Source organism: Alligator mississippiensis, chromosome 1, assembly GCF_030867095.1.
Source record: "Alligator mississippiensis isolate rAllMis1 chromosome 1, rAllMis1, whole genome shotgun sequence".
Taxonomy (NCBI): domain Eukaryota; kingdom Metazoa; phylum Chordata; order Crocodylia; family Alligatoridae; genus Alligator; species Alligator mississippiensis.
Genome location: NC_081824.1, coordinates 300,867,898 through 300,881,667, shown reverse-complemented (window position 1 = coordinate 300,881,667; position 13,770 = coordinate 300,867,898). Strand labels below are relative to the sequence as shown.

Sequence of the window (13,770 nt, the reverse complement as noted above, 5' to 3'; positions counted from 1 at the left end):
AGGGCAGGGAACAGCTGCAGGCAGACCTGGATAGGCTGGACAAGTGGGCAGAAAACAACAGGATGCAGTTCAACAAGGAGAAATGCAAAGTGCTGCACCTAGGGAGGAAAAATGTCCAGCACACCTACAGCCTAGGGAATGACCTGCTGGGTGGCACAGAGGTGGAAAGGGATCTTGGAGTCCTAGTGGACTCCAAGTTGAACATGAGCCGGCAGTGTGACGAAGCCATCAGAAAAGCCAATGGCACTTTATCGTGCATCAGCAGATGCATGACAAATAGGTCCAGGGAGGTGATACTTCCCCTCTATAGGGCGTTGGTCAGACCGCAGTTGGAGTACTGCGTGCAATTCTGGGCGCCACACTTCAAGAAGGATGCGGATAACCTGGAGAGGGTACAGCGAAGGGCAACTCGTATGGTCAAGGGCCTGCAGACCAAGCCCTACGAGGAGAGACTAGAGAAACTGGACCTTTTCAGCCTCGCAAGAGAAGGTTGAGAGGAGACCTTGTGGCTGCCTATAAGTTCATCACGGGAGCACAGAAGGGAATTGGTGAGGATTTATTCACCAAGGCGCCCCCGGGGGTTACAAGAAACAATGGCCACAAGCTAGCAGAGAGCAGATTTAGACTGGACATTAGGAAGAACTTCTTCACAGTTCGAGTGGCCAAGGTCTGGAACGGGCTCCCAAGGGAGGTGGTGCTGTCCCCTACCCTGGGGGTCTTCAAGAGGAGGTTAGACGAGTATCTAGCTGGGGTCATTTAGACCCAGCACTCTTTCCTGCTTATGCAGGGGGTTGGACTTGATGATCTATTGAGGTCCCTTCCGACCCTAACATCTATGAATCTATGAATATGGCAAAGACAATGAGAGAGACTGCCAGCCATATGGTCAGCTGACCATATATCTATGCACTCTGTTATTGCCATACCTGAAAAACACCTCCATCTGTTCCTGCCTCTGCTAGATGTTAGAGATATGCTGAACTTAACTTGAACCACTTCTAATCATACCTAGAAGACAGCAGTAATTATCTATGGCCACACAGTTGCATGTCACCACTGAGAAACAGGATGTGAAACATTCTTCATGGATCTACCTCAGAGGTGGGCAATTATTTCAGTTGGAGGGCCACTTATGAGTTTTGGTGAGCTGTCGAAGGCCACAAGGGCAGCCCTGCCCCTTGATGGGTGCCCCACCCCCTGGTTGCCATCTTGGGACCACAAGTCCCACCCCTAGCCCCTGACCTTTGCCACCAGAAGTCCCACACCTTGCCCCTAAAAGTACTACTTTTGGGAAAGGAGTTTGTCATCTTGGAACTGGAAAAAAGCCAAATTATATACTAAAAATCAAACGTCTACAATAACATTTTAATTTTATATCAAAAAATATTTTTGTCCCAATTTGTGCGTGTTTCCATAGTGTATATAGAGGCGATTGCATAATAGCTCAAAATGAAGTCTTACTCCTGTATATTGTGGAAGGGCAGGTGTAGAAGGGTATGGGGTTTGTGGGGAGCTTTGGGTATGTGTGTGCGTGCGTATGTGGGGTATGGGGGAAGGTGTGGGGGTGTGGAATGTGTGCGTGGGGTTTGTGGTGGGGTGTTAGGATATAGGTGTGGGTGTATATGTGGGGTGTGAGGGAAGGTGTGTGTGTATGTGTGCATGTGGGGTGTGGGGAAGTGTAGTTGGGTATGAGGGGTTTGTGGAGGGGTGTATTCATGGGGATGTGAGGGTGTGTGGGTGGGTATGGGGTTTGTGGGGGGCTGTGGGATGAGTGGAGGGAGGGATGAGTGGAGGGGGAGGCTGGGTGGGGATGTGGGGTATGTGTGTATGATAGGGTGTGTATGCGAGACCCCCCCATAAAAACACCTCCCTCAATCTTTGTGCACAGCCCCTGCCACCAGCAGCAACAGCAGGCCCTCAGGGCATTCACAGCCCGCGGCAGCACACAGTCCCAGCGAGTCCCAGGAGTGCATATGGCTGGGCCACGAGCTCCATCACGCAGGGCTCAAATGCCTGAGCCCCATGCAATGAAGCAGTGCTGGTCATGGGGCTCAGCTGGGGTGGCAGGGAGAACGGCACAGAAATCCCCGCCTTTTTCCAGGACCTGTGTATAGCAGTGAGAAGGGACAGGCCACCACCTTCATCATGTGGGGCTCCCCACAGAGGTGTGCAGTTTGGGTGCAGAACCTGGGAACTGCATGCAAGCCATGCATGATGGAGCCAGGAGGATCCCGCGCCCCACTGGCTGGGCTCCGCATTCCTGCTGCCCCAACCCTGAGGCACTGGCATGGGCCCCACACTCCCACACACCTGCTTCTTTTACACATTACAATGTAAGCACCACAAATGTTGATTGGCTTAATGCTAGCTTGCAGTCACGCCTTCCATTTGAGCAGCACATCTGTGAGGGGTGGCTGGGTTATGCTCCTAGGTTATGTGGATCAAGAGATAATCTTGCCCTTAAGCAGAGTAACTTTGAGCTACATAACACATGCTTTAAGACACTTAAAGGTGATTGCAGACAATCCAGGTGTTAAGAGCTCCAGAAGCTGCCTAAAATTAATGTGCAACAAGGTCCTTAGTATACTTAAAAAGTAAAAACCATATGCTCTTCAGAGGGATCAGTGCAAACGAGGATTACGGGCAAGTTTAAGAAGGATTGTGTACAAGAAGTATATCTGTGGAAAGGATATAGATACACAGGCACACATAAAAAACTACCATATTTAATCAACTCTAAAACAATCCTGAATTTACACTGACCCCTCCCTTCTTTGTCACTCACTCTTTCCTTTACTTTTCCAAGTCTTTCCCCCTTCACACACACTATTCTTCTCCAATACAAATAGACATCATGCCCTAATTCTTACATTTAGCAATCCACTGTCTTCCACTTCTACCTCTCTCATCACCATGACTTCAGTCCAATGTTTCTCCCAATACCCACCACCATCCAGTCACTTCATTTGTACCACCTATTCAGTTATTCACATCCTTACATCTGTTCTCACATTCACTTCTGCTTGCGATCTCAAATCCATCCCATGCCGCTGGCATGCAATACACACCTTCATGCCCACCGCATTCAGCAGCAGCCTCTCACTGATGCTTAAGTAGCCCTGCCATCCTGCATGAGTCTACCGTCCGTTCTGAGGGGAGTAAGAGAACTTCAGCCACCATTGCTTCTTCTGTGAGACCTACCAAATCTTGCCACACCACATACAACAGGGTAGAAGGCACAAAGGGTGCCCTCTTCTTCAAAAGCAATGCATGAGAGGCAGGAGAAAAGAAAATTGTTGAGATTTGCCTCATGAGAGGAGAGAATTATGCAGCAAAGAAACTTTTATACTACATGCAAACTGTATTCAAATTTCATACAAATATCTTACCCACCCTCATTCTATCAGGTGTTTAGCTGAGCCCACAGTGGTAACCCTGTCCAGGCCTTATGGGTTTCTCTGAGCATTTATTTGCTCGTTTCAGCAAGCATTACACACTTACTCCATATACTTTACAACTGAACCTGCCACTTAATGCATCATTATATAAATCAAATTATTTGGACCTTAACAATGCAGGTCCAATTATAAAACCTACGACTTTTGGAAATCCTTTCGGAAATCCCATCCCAAGAAAGATGGCTCAAAGTTAACTCCTACCCCTATTTTTTTCCTAAATGGCAGGTATAATTTTTAAGTAGTTAGGGAAAGGATTTGTTTGCCCTGAAATAGCACATCACAAAAATTAAAAGTCAGCATGACCAGAGTAAGTGCAAATCTTCAAGCCTGATGTAATTTATGCACCTGTGTAAGTGCTTTGCTTTACTGAGACTTACACTGTTGAGAACAGAGAGACACAGATCGTTTACAGCAAGTCCATAATTATGTGGGTGTTGAATATTTTTTTTAAAACCTGGAACTACTTTTTAAATAGAATTTGAGGCTTTTTTTTTTAAGTAGTTTCACCTTTTTTACCAAAGTATTATACAATCCCTTTTCCTAGGGCATGCTTTAAAAAAATGTTACTAGGCAATGGTGGGCAACCTAAAACCCACCACAAATTCATCCATCACTTCCTCTCTACATCTTAGACATATGCTAGCAGCAAAATCACATCCTTTTTTTTTCTTTCATGCCTATTTCTCCTCTTTTTGTCAGTACTTAGGCACATGCTGTCTGAAACAAGACCATTTCTACTGTGTCATTCTGTCCTTTCTTTTGGCTGTCTGAGTTGTCAGCCTGCACTACAACATTTATTTTGACAGCACAGAGCCTCTGCTCTGTTCAGTTACTTGGAAATTACAGTTTTTACATATTATAGACCTGATCTTACAAACACTTTAACTATAAGAACAAGTAGCACTTCAAAAGAAAAAATCTAACTTCTCACATACTTCTCACAGATATTTGCAAGGGTCTCACAATAATCCAGCATTACATATTACCATTATCATATATCCATTCAAGACTGACCTTTAAATATGCAAGCAACTAAATCCAAAACAACATTATTTTTATGGGGAACAAGTCACTTAAAATGTGGGTCAGACACCAAACAGTGAATATATATTGGACTAGCATTAGATTAAAGAGGATATTTTTACTGTACTTATTTTATGCATTTAACAAATAAATGAATAAGAGACAACTGAAATTTTGGAATATCTCTTAAATTTTGACAGCCTCTAGACAAAAACAGACAGTTAAAACAAGGTGTCCTTTTAAAAATGTCAACCAGTGCTTAATCTCCTTTCCACTCTGTCAGTCACTTATTATAAGGAAGGCTGGACTTGTTATACTATATAGTAACAAGGAGGAGAAAAGATATTTTCGTCTTTAAAAAAAAGAAAAGAAAAAAGAAAACGGTATTTGTAACTTCTGAGATTTTGTGCACAAGCCAACAAATCTTTCTGACAAATCACCACATGAACTTCCAGGACAGCAAAAGGGTTAAACCTGTGCCACTGCATGAAAGGCTAAGAGGTGGTTCCCAGGGAGCTTTAAAACATTAAGTAGTCAAAAGGTTCCTGTGCACATTTCTCACCATCTCCACAGAATAAGGTTTCTATTTTTATTTTAAAAGCTAACTAATGCTTCCAAAAGCCAGGCTCTAATCTGGCAAACCCCACATTCAAAACTATACTCTTTACATTTTAGTACAAACCATAAGAAGTCATTTAGATACTAAACATGCAAAACTGCAGTTTTTGTATCTGAATGTGACTAAGTTCACCAAGTCTTCTCCCAAAGGCTACCATATCTACTGTTATAGGCCCAATCACAGATAGGTGCCTTAACACGAGCGCAGAGGCTGCTCCAATGCTGTAACTACAATGTGTTAGTGCAGATTCAATTAATTGAGTCTGCTGGAGCGTGGCAAATACAGCACTCCAACAGCCTCCCACGTCTCATGTATCAGCGTCCTCATGCTTCAAAACGGCAGCAGGGATGCTTAAACTAAAGCTCATCAAACAAGCTTTAGTTCAAGCACCCCCCACCACTATTTTAAAGTGCACGGTCAATGATACACGAGATACTGCAGTGCTTTAATTAGAGCAGCTCTTGGAGTTGCTCTAATTAAAGCGCACCCCCCGGAGCACGTGTAAAAGTACCCAATAACTTTAAGGAGTATTAAAGTGCGTAAAGTCACATTTATATTTAATAACATGGGACTCAATAACAGTGTTCTATTTTATATCTTCCAAAGAAAATAACTATTTCAAGGTCTGAAGTTTCCTTTAAATTTCCACAGCGTCTCTTATCTTTTACATTATTTCTCTCTTTTTTTTTTTTTTACTTATCTGCTAGTTGACAGAGAAGTTGGAAATTTTAATATCAAATTCATAACAGGCAAATGGTTCAGACAAATAAAATGCACTGCAGCTGATCTGTAGACAACACAATCTCATTAAAAAAATGCTTTGGGTCCCTTTCAATTTCACTTTTCCCCACTAAAAGTATTTCACAAAGATGGTCATATTTACATTAAAAATTTAAAATAAATAAAAATTAGTGTTTCCTGGCCTCAGATTGGTTTTCTATTTTGGATCAACCTAATATGAGCAAAGAAGATTAGTTAGTATCAAGTAATTTTACTTGGATCATTGAAGAAGAATGCCATGGGCAGCCACTGAAGACTCAATTAAACCGTGCTGAAGTGTATCCAAAAAAAATCATCTGTCAACTAGGGTTAATCAGAATGGGAAAAAAATCTCTCTCTCTCTCTCTCTTAATAGAGTGATCCTCCCAACAAACACATTATCTGATAATTGAGTGTGATGCAGTCAGGCACTGGTCAGTAAAAACAAGATCTCTCAAGTAAGCTGGTAAAATTCCCTAAAGATTTGGGAACAATTGCTTCATCACAACAGAAATGCAAAGCTAACTACTGTGGTGCCAATTATCCAGCCCATGGGGCTTCTGGGGGGGGGGGAGGGGAGAAGGGGGGGCGGGAGACAGGGCTTCAGAGTATGGGGCAAATGGGAGTAAAGACACAAGGAAGGCGTGAGCAGTGGGTAGCCCTCTCCCCCCACCAGCTCAGAAACCAATGGCAGTTAAAGACAGACCACTTGCCCACTACTGGAGGTGGGTCTAGATCTAGCCTGCAAAGAGCCCTGTGGTCTGGACCTGGCCCAGGGAGTTTGAAACCCCTGACATAATACATTATGCAATGCTGCTGGGTTTTTGGTTGTAGCCGTGCTGGTCTAAGGACATAAGCAGGCAAGCTCTTTGGGTAGATGTGATATCTTTTATTATACCAACTAAGTAGTTGGAAAAAAGTTCTTAGGAAGCTTTCAGGTGCAATGGACCTTCTTCCGGCATAGGGAGTCTCTGCTGGTCTGAGACACCGAACAGCCGAGACTTCCTATGCCTGAAGAAGGGCAAGTGCACCCACAAGCTTGCTAAGAACTTTTTTCCAACTACTCAGTTGGTCTAATAAACAATGATGCAACACTGACATTTAAACAACACTAAAAATCCTAATTCAGTACCTGTGTACATTAGAATCACATACAGAATTTAAGAAGTAGCTTAAGTAGTAGAAAAGTAGAAGTAGAAGTAGTAGAAAAGTAAGTAGTAGCTTAAGTAGTAGAAAAAAAGGGGATAGTTCCCATTACACTGTACCAGTTGCTTATGAACTTCAGGCAATGGTTTTCCTTCCCAGAACATGTTATACTGGTGTAAACAATTACAAGAGGTCTTGCTGGAAAAAAGTAAATGAAGAGAATATGAGTTTGGCAGAAAACTAACTCCCTTCAGAGCAGCAAAAAAGGCTGGAGCAGCAGCAAGTGTAAGAACTAGAGCTTATTTAGAACAGCAAACAGGGGAAAGAAAGATGGGATGGAGAGGTGTGGCATGTTCAGGCATTTACCACAGATAAATTTACATGGGTGTTGTAAGCCAGTGTTGTAAATTATGCCAGGAACCAAACGAAAACCTATAGGAGGTATCCACAGGTAGTGGCCTGCAATAGGTGCTATTACAGCCCTTCACCATTAGGGAGTAGTGGGTTAATTCTACTCCAGCTTCAAGATAGTTACACTGCCCACTCCTTGTTGGGTATCCGAAGTCCTAGGGCAGGTAATAATCCCTGAAAACAAATGGCAGAACAGAGAGACTCGAAGAGAAAAATAAAGAATTCAGCTTCTCATCAAGAAGAAAAGAGATTGTTTTTACTGAAGAGGCTATTTCCAAAGACCTCTGGATAATTTAACAGCTGATGCAGAATTACAGACCTGGAAAAAGGCAAATGTAATTATATAAAAATCCCTCCCTACCCTCAAACTCTCTTCTCTCCCAACATAAACACTATTTCCAGGAGAGGGAAAAATGTTACAGGTGCAGTAACAAAAGTCAGTTGCAAGCAAACAAACAACCTCCCCCTCCCCCCCACATTGTTCTTAAACTACTGGGAGTAGGAATAATTCACATATGCACACACAAAAATAAATTAAGTGTCATTAATACAATCATTACATCTATTATTAAGATAATGTGCTCATTACCATGAATTGGAGAGTTGAGTGCCTACTTGAAGTTTAAGTAAACTCCTAGCTAGGAAGAGGAAAAAAAGAAAGGACAGAAAATGAGAAAGATAGAGGCAAGGTGAAAATAATGGATAAGCAGAAGTGTGGCCACCTGGGGAGACCAGTTTCTTGCTAGATGAGATCTGGAGACTAAAATATCTTGCAGAACCTCTCAGTGGAAAAAAATGTGTCTGGTCATACTGTTTTGTGCAGAGAGAACTTGTTAACCTCAAAATTGCTGAGAGAGATACCAGTTTTTATCAGGATATTACTACACTGAACATCTGATTTACATTAGACTATAATTAAGCTAATATTTATAAGTACAACATAGTGTTATCATACTCCTGGAACTGCCATTCTGGGTCCTACCCAAGCTCTATCCACTCCATCAACTTCTGAGAGTTTCATAGTTTCATAGATGTTAGGGTCAGAAGAGACCTATTAGATCATCAAGTCTGACCCCCTGCCCTGGGCAGAAATGAGCGCTGGGGTCACATGACCCCAGCTAGGTGTCTGTCCAATCTCCTTTTAAACACCTTCAAGGAAGGGCACAGCACCACCTCCCTTGGAAGCTTATTACATATTTTGGCAACCCTTGCTGTAAAGAATTTTTCCCTGATGTCCAATCTGAATTTGCTCTCTTCCAGTTTGTGGCCATTATTTCTAGTTACTCCGTCAGGTGCCTTGGTAAACATTGTATCCCCTATTTCTTGCTGCCCCCCCCCCCCCGATGAGTTTGTAGGCAGCCATGAAATCACCTCTCTCTCTTGTGGAGGCTGAAGAGGTTCAGGTCTCCCAATCGGTCCACATAGGGGGTTTTCTGTAGGCCTTCAACCAGACGAGTGGCCCTCCTCTGAACCCTCTCCAGGCCATCCACATCCCTCCCGAAGTGTGGCACCCAAAACTGGACACAGTACTCCAGCTGTGGCATGAACAATGTCACATAGAGGGGAAATATCACCTCCCTAGACCTGTTGTGAAGCACCCACTTATGCAAGAAAGAGTGCGGTTAGCTTTACTTATTACCTCATCACATTGGCAACTCACGTTCATTTTGGAGTCGACTACGACTCCGGGATCCCTTTCTGCAGTTGTGCTACTTAGAGTGGCCCCTCCCAGGCTGTAGGAGTCTTGATGATTCTTCCTCCCCAGGTGCAACACATGACACTTATCCTTATTAAACTGTCCTATTCTGTTCCGCCCACTTCCCAGCCTGTCCAAATGCATTGGATTCACTCCCTGCCCTATAGTTCGTGTACTTCCCCCCATAGTTTGGTGTCATCAGCAAACTTGGACAGGGTGCTTTCTACTCCCTCGTCCAAGTCACTAATGAAGATATTGAATAATACTGGTCCCAGGATAGAGCCTTGGGGGTCTCCACTGCCCATGTTACTCCAGGCAGAAACTAACCTGTCCACCACCACTCGCTGAGTGTGTCCTCATAAGCCAATTTTCTACCCACTGGACTGTGTAATAATCTACATTGCAACTGTTTAGTGTATTTATAAGAATTGGGTGTGGCACTGTGTCAAAGGCCTTTTTAAAATCTAAGTAAATAACATCTACCTCTATTCCTAGGGCCTTCTTAAGTACCCCACAGGGGTACGCATACCCCTGGTTGACAACCCTGGGTTTATTGCATTCTGAAACCCAATTTAATCCTACCAGCAAAGTCAGAGTAAGCTTTGGCTCCATTTAAGTACAACCTTTTGAGTGTAAACAGACTCTCAGACATGGATTTATGGGGTTATTCATTTATGGGGTTATTCCTTTCACAGGAATGGGAAAGGAGAGCAGGTGTACTTCCTTCTTAAGAAAGTCTGTAAGGGCTAAAATTACATAATTCTTATTTGTGCTGGTGAACATCATTTCAAGATATCCCATTGCAGTGCATGAAACGACTTGTGCTCACCAGCTTAAAGCCTGGGTTACAACATCCAGCCATACATATTTTGATCTCAGCAAGCATATTAGAATTATGGAATAAAAAAAATGGCAAAATGATTGAGCAGAATGACTTAAAAGTACACAGTCTCATTACTGACTTCAATATATCTGAAGTGAAACTGGAAGTGTTTGTTTCTTAGATTCTGGCATAATTCTCAAGGATTTTGAATGGGTCAAGCTGCAACTTCAGTATAGTAGGCTCCTTGAATTCTAACTTCCTTAATGGTGACATTGTCTAAATTAACAGGCATAAAACTATAAGTCTGATGACATTTGTGACACATCCACTAGTCACCATCACATCAGCACTCAATCTAAACAATGGAGTAGACACAAACTGAAAGACATGAAAAACCTTTCTTTGTATGTGCTTCAGAAAGGCAGGTCCCAGGAATTAACACGCTGTCTATTCACATGGAAACATGCCTATCACCTGTATATTGGAAAGAAAATCAGAGCCAGACAAGTTAAGCTGTGTGTAGGTTAAACGGTTTAGTAGGGGTAGCCATCTTGGAAAAAGGACATCATTTTTACACTACAATGAAAGCTAATAAAAATTCAAAGGCTAATATTCACCTGCTTCTATTTTGCTTTAAAAAAAGTAATTTAATTTTAAAATACAAATGCATCACTTGCTATATATATAGGTGAAATTTTGTCAATGCTACTTCAATTACAAAGATATTTTCTGTTTGTTAACCCAACATTAAAACCAGATAAAAAAAACCTTCATTCTGTCAGTACGCTCCCAGACTGATGGCTAATCACAAAGGGGTGTTCTTCAATTCACAGCAATGGCTGTGGCTGCAATGACCAGGAGGCTATCAAATGCTAGTTTTAATTTCAAGTGCAATATTGACCGCCATAAAGCTTTTGCCTACCACTCTCACATACTCCATCCTTGCCCTTTTTTCCCTTCTGCTGCCCTGCAAGCCAAGTGCCATATTTCATAAATCATCCTTGCTGGTGATTTGTGAGACCTTATGCCACTCCTAAATTGATGTCAGAAAGCAGTGGTTTCCATCCAACCATCCCAAAAGAGGGTGAACATGGCAACCTGCTGGAAGCAAAGACTTTATGCAATAAAATGCTGACCTGCCACATGGATGCATACTGAGGAAAGGAAGAAATGAAAAAATTGAGTTTATTGAGTCTTCGAAATACATTTCAAATCTGCATTTGGACATTATATAAGGAGAGTGGAACATTGCTCAATTCATGAAACATTTTTAAAACAGCGAAAAAGGAAGGAAAAGATTGTGCTGCTTTTTCAGGTAGGGAGACAGAGGAAATGGAAGAAACACTCAGCTGTTACTGAAAGTGATGATGACAGCAATGTGATGGATTGCATATAGCAGCTACTATATTTCACTGATGAATGCTATCAGACGTCTACTGTGAAATACTACCAAAAAAAATGATACTGCATGGATGCCAAATAACCCCAACTCATCAAAACAAGATAACTCCATCTTTTCCCAGTAAGACTAAAGATTCCTTTAAGTCATAGAAAGCTACTTTCCAACATGTGCAGACCTCCTATTTTTTAAAAAGGCACTCAGGCTAATTCTACACTAAAGATGCTTGCCAGTGTTGGCCCACGGGTATGATTTTGATGACCCATGTATACTAATACATGCCATATTAACCATGCACTATTGGTATAAAAGTCCTTTCATTTATACAGTGGATTTCATTTGGGGAACTTGTATATGCTTTGCCAGCAAAAAAGACTCTTCAGTAAAACTGTGTCTACAGTAGCAGGGCTTTTTGGTACAGCTATAATGGTGTAGTTACACCAGAAAACCTTTTCTTGTGTAAATTAAGGCTCAGTTACATGCCACATATTCTGCTATATGCCAAATACACTGTAATAAGAGCTTGTAGAAAACCTATTGTGAATACAGTGCTTGTATGGAGGCTCTTTGTTTTGCCTTTGTTGTTAATTCTAATGAACATTTGGGAAGGAGGGGTTGAAAGGAATTTAAGTTTTTGGCAGCAATGGCTCTCAAACCACCTCATCAGTATGCTGGTAAGTGAGAACTGAAGAATGGAACTGGGCAGTTGAGTTCTCATTGTCAAAACAAAAGAAGTCACAACCAGCAAACTAACAACATAAGTTGTTAGAAGTAAATTATATTTCAGCTTACAGGAGCTAAGATTTTAAATAAATAAAGCCTCTGTTTGCAATATTGGTTAAAACAGAAGCAGGCATATTCATAAAGGAACAAATTACTTCCCTCACCCAAGGTTCCCTTTCCTAATATGAGGTCAATTAAACAAACACACACATGCATGCACGCAAATACAGTTACAAATCTTAATAATTAACTATAGATATACATTTCTAAAAAATGTGTGCCCAAGTTCTATCTGGGAAAAGCAGTCCTTAAAACTTATGTACCGTCCGAATCAGGGTGGCCAATCTGTGGCATGGGAGTTGCAAGTGGCGCAGGCAGCCTCTGTGTGTGGCACACAGCAGACTGGAGAGGGAACAGCCAGCACAGTGGCACACAGGGGAAGGAGCAAAAACAGGGCATCAGACCAGGCAGGAAGCAGAAAGCAGAGCAACAGAATAGGCAGGGAGCACAGGGCAGGGCACAGAAAGCAGAACTTTCTGGGGAAGGGGATCAGAGTTACACCCTGGGATGGTATGAGGTTAGTCTGCAGTATACCTGCTATAAAGCTTGGTCCCCACTGGTCTGAATTACTCCAGCCAAACCCTACAGCAAAGGCAACCTTCATATTTCAGTCTCACTTTCCCATTTATTTTGCTTGCTACAGCCATAGGTTGTCCTGCCTGACTAATCACTTGAAACTACCCCATTTGTATTTGAATGCAAGTTAAGAGCTCACAAAAGTAAAAGATTAAGGGTGACTTATATCAGTAGTGTTAGCACTGAGCAGGTGCTCTATGAGTAGATTAATTCTGAGATGCTACAACCTCTATGACACCTCACAGTGCTGGGTTTCTTAAAATGAGACTTCCAGTAAAGTTCCATTATGCAGATTTCGTAACATAGGCAAACTGAGAGTTAAAAGACCAAACTTATTTGCATATATTATCAGTGCTAAGATTCTGAACATACATTGCCAGATGTGAAGAACCAGGACGCTAACTGCACCACCCACCTCTAGCCTTACTGGCTAAGTGATAAAGAATCACAGTTCCCCAAATCATCTCAACTGAATGTGATAACTGTATACAATCTAAATGGTCTGTTTGATATTGGGGCCTCTTCACATGTCAGGCTGCAAACTCCATTTTCTTTGGTGGACACGACAGCCAAGTTCTACATCTTTTGCCTCCATACTGAGCTAAAACCTATAGAAGGTAGCAGGAGCTCTCTCAGACTGGACACAGGGAAAAAACTTCTTTACAAATCCAGTGCCAAGGGTCTGGAACAGGCTCCCCACAGGGGTGGTACAGTCACTCACCCTGGAGATCTTCAAAAAACATCTTGATGACCACCTTGCTGGGGTCATCTGACCTCAGCTGTCTTTCCTGCCCAAGTGCGGGGGGGGCTGGACCTGATGATCTTGTAAGGTCCCCTCCAGCCCCTAACATCTATGAAACTATGAAATTATGAAAGGAGGCTGTTATATTAAAAAAATAAACCAAACCAACAAAAATCCACTATCCACGTGAGGGAGAGTTTTTTCAAAACGAAATCCTAACAGGAGGATGGTAATGCAAGAACAGATGAAAGAGTGGGAGACCAATCACTGGCAGAACCAAGGACCGCCTGACAAAGCAGGCTGGAAGTTAGAGAAGAAAGCATCTCTGTCCAGCC

The 13,770-nt window shown here is 42.4% G+C and overlaps 1 protein-coding gene across 6 annotated transcripts in view; it reads right to left on the bottom strand.

Annotated features, from left to right (window-relative positions):
- AGPAT3 (1-acylglycerol-3-phosphate O-acyltransferase 3) overlaps positions 1 to 13,770 on the bottom strand; it is a 149,167-nt gene that overhangs the window by 127,047 nt on the left and 8,350 nt on the right. The window lies entirely within an intron of this gene.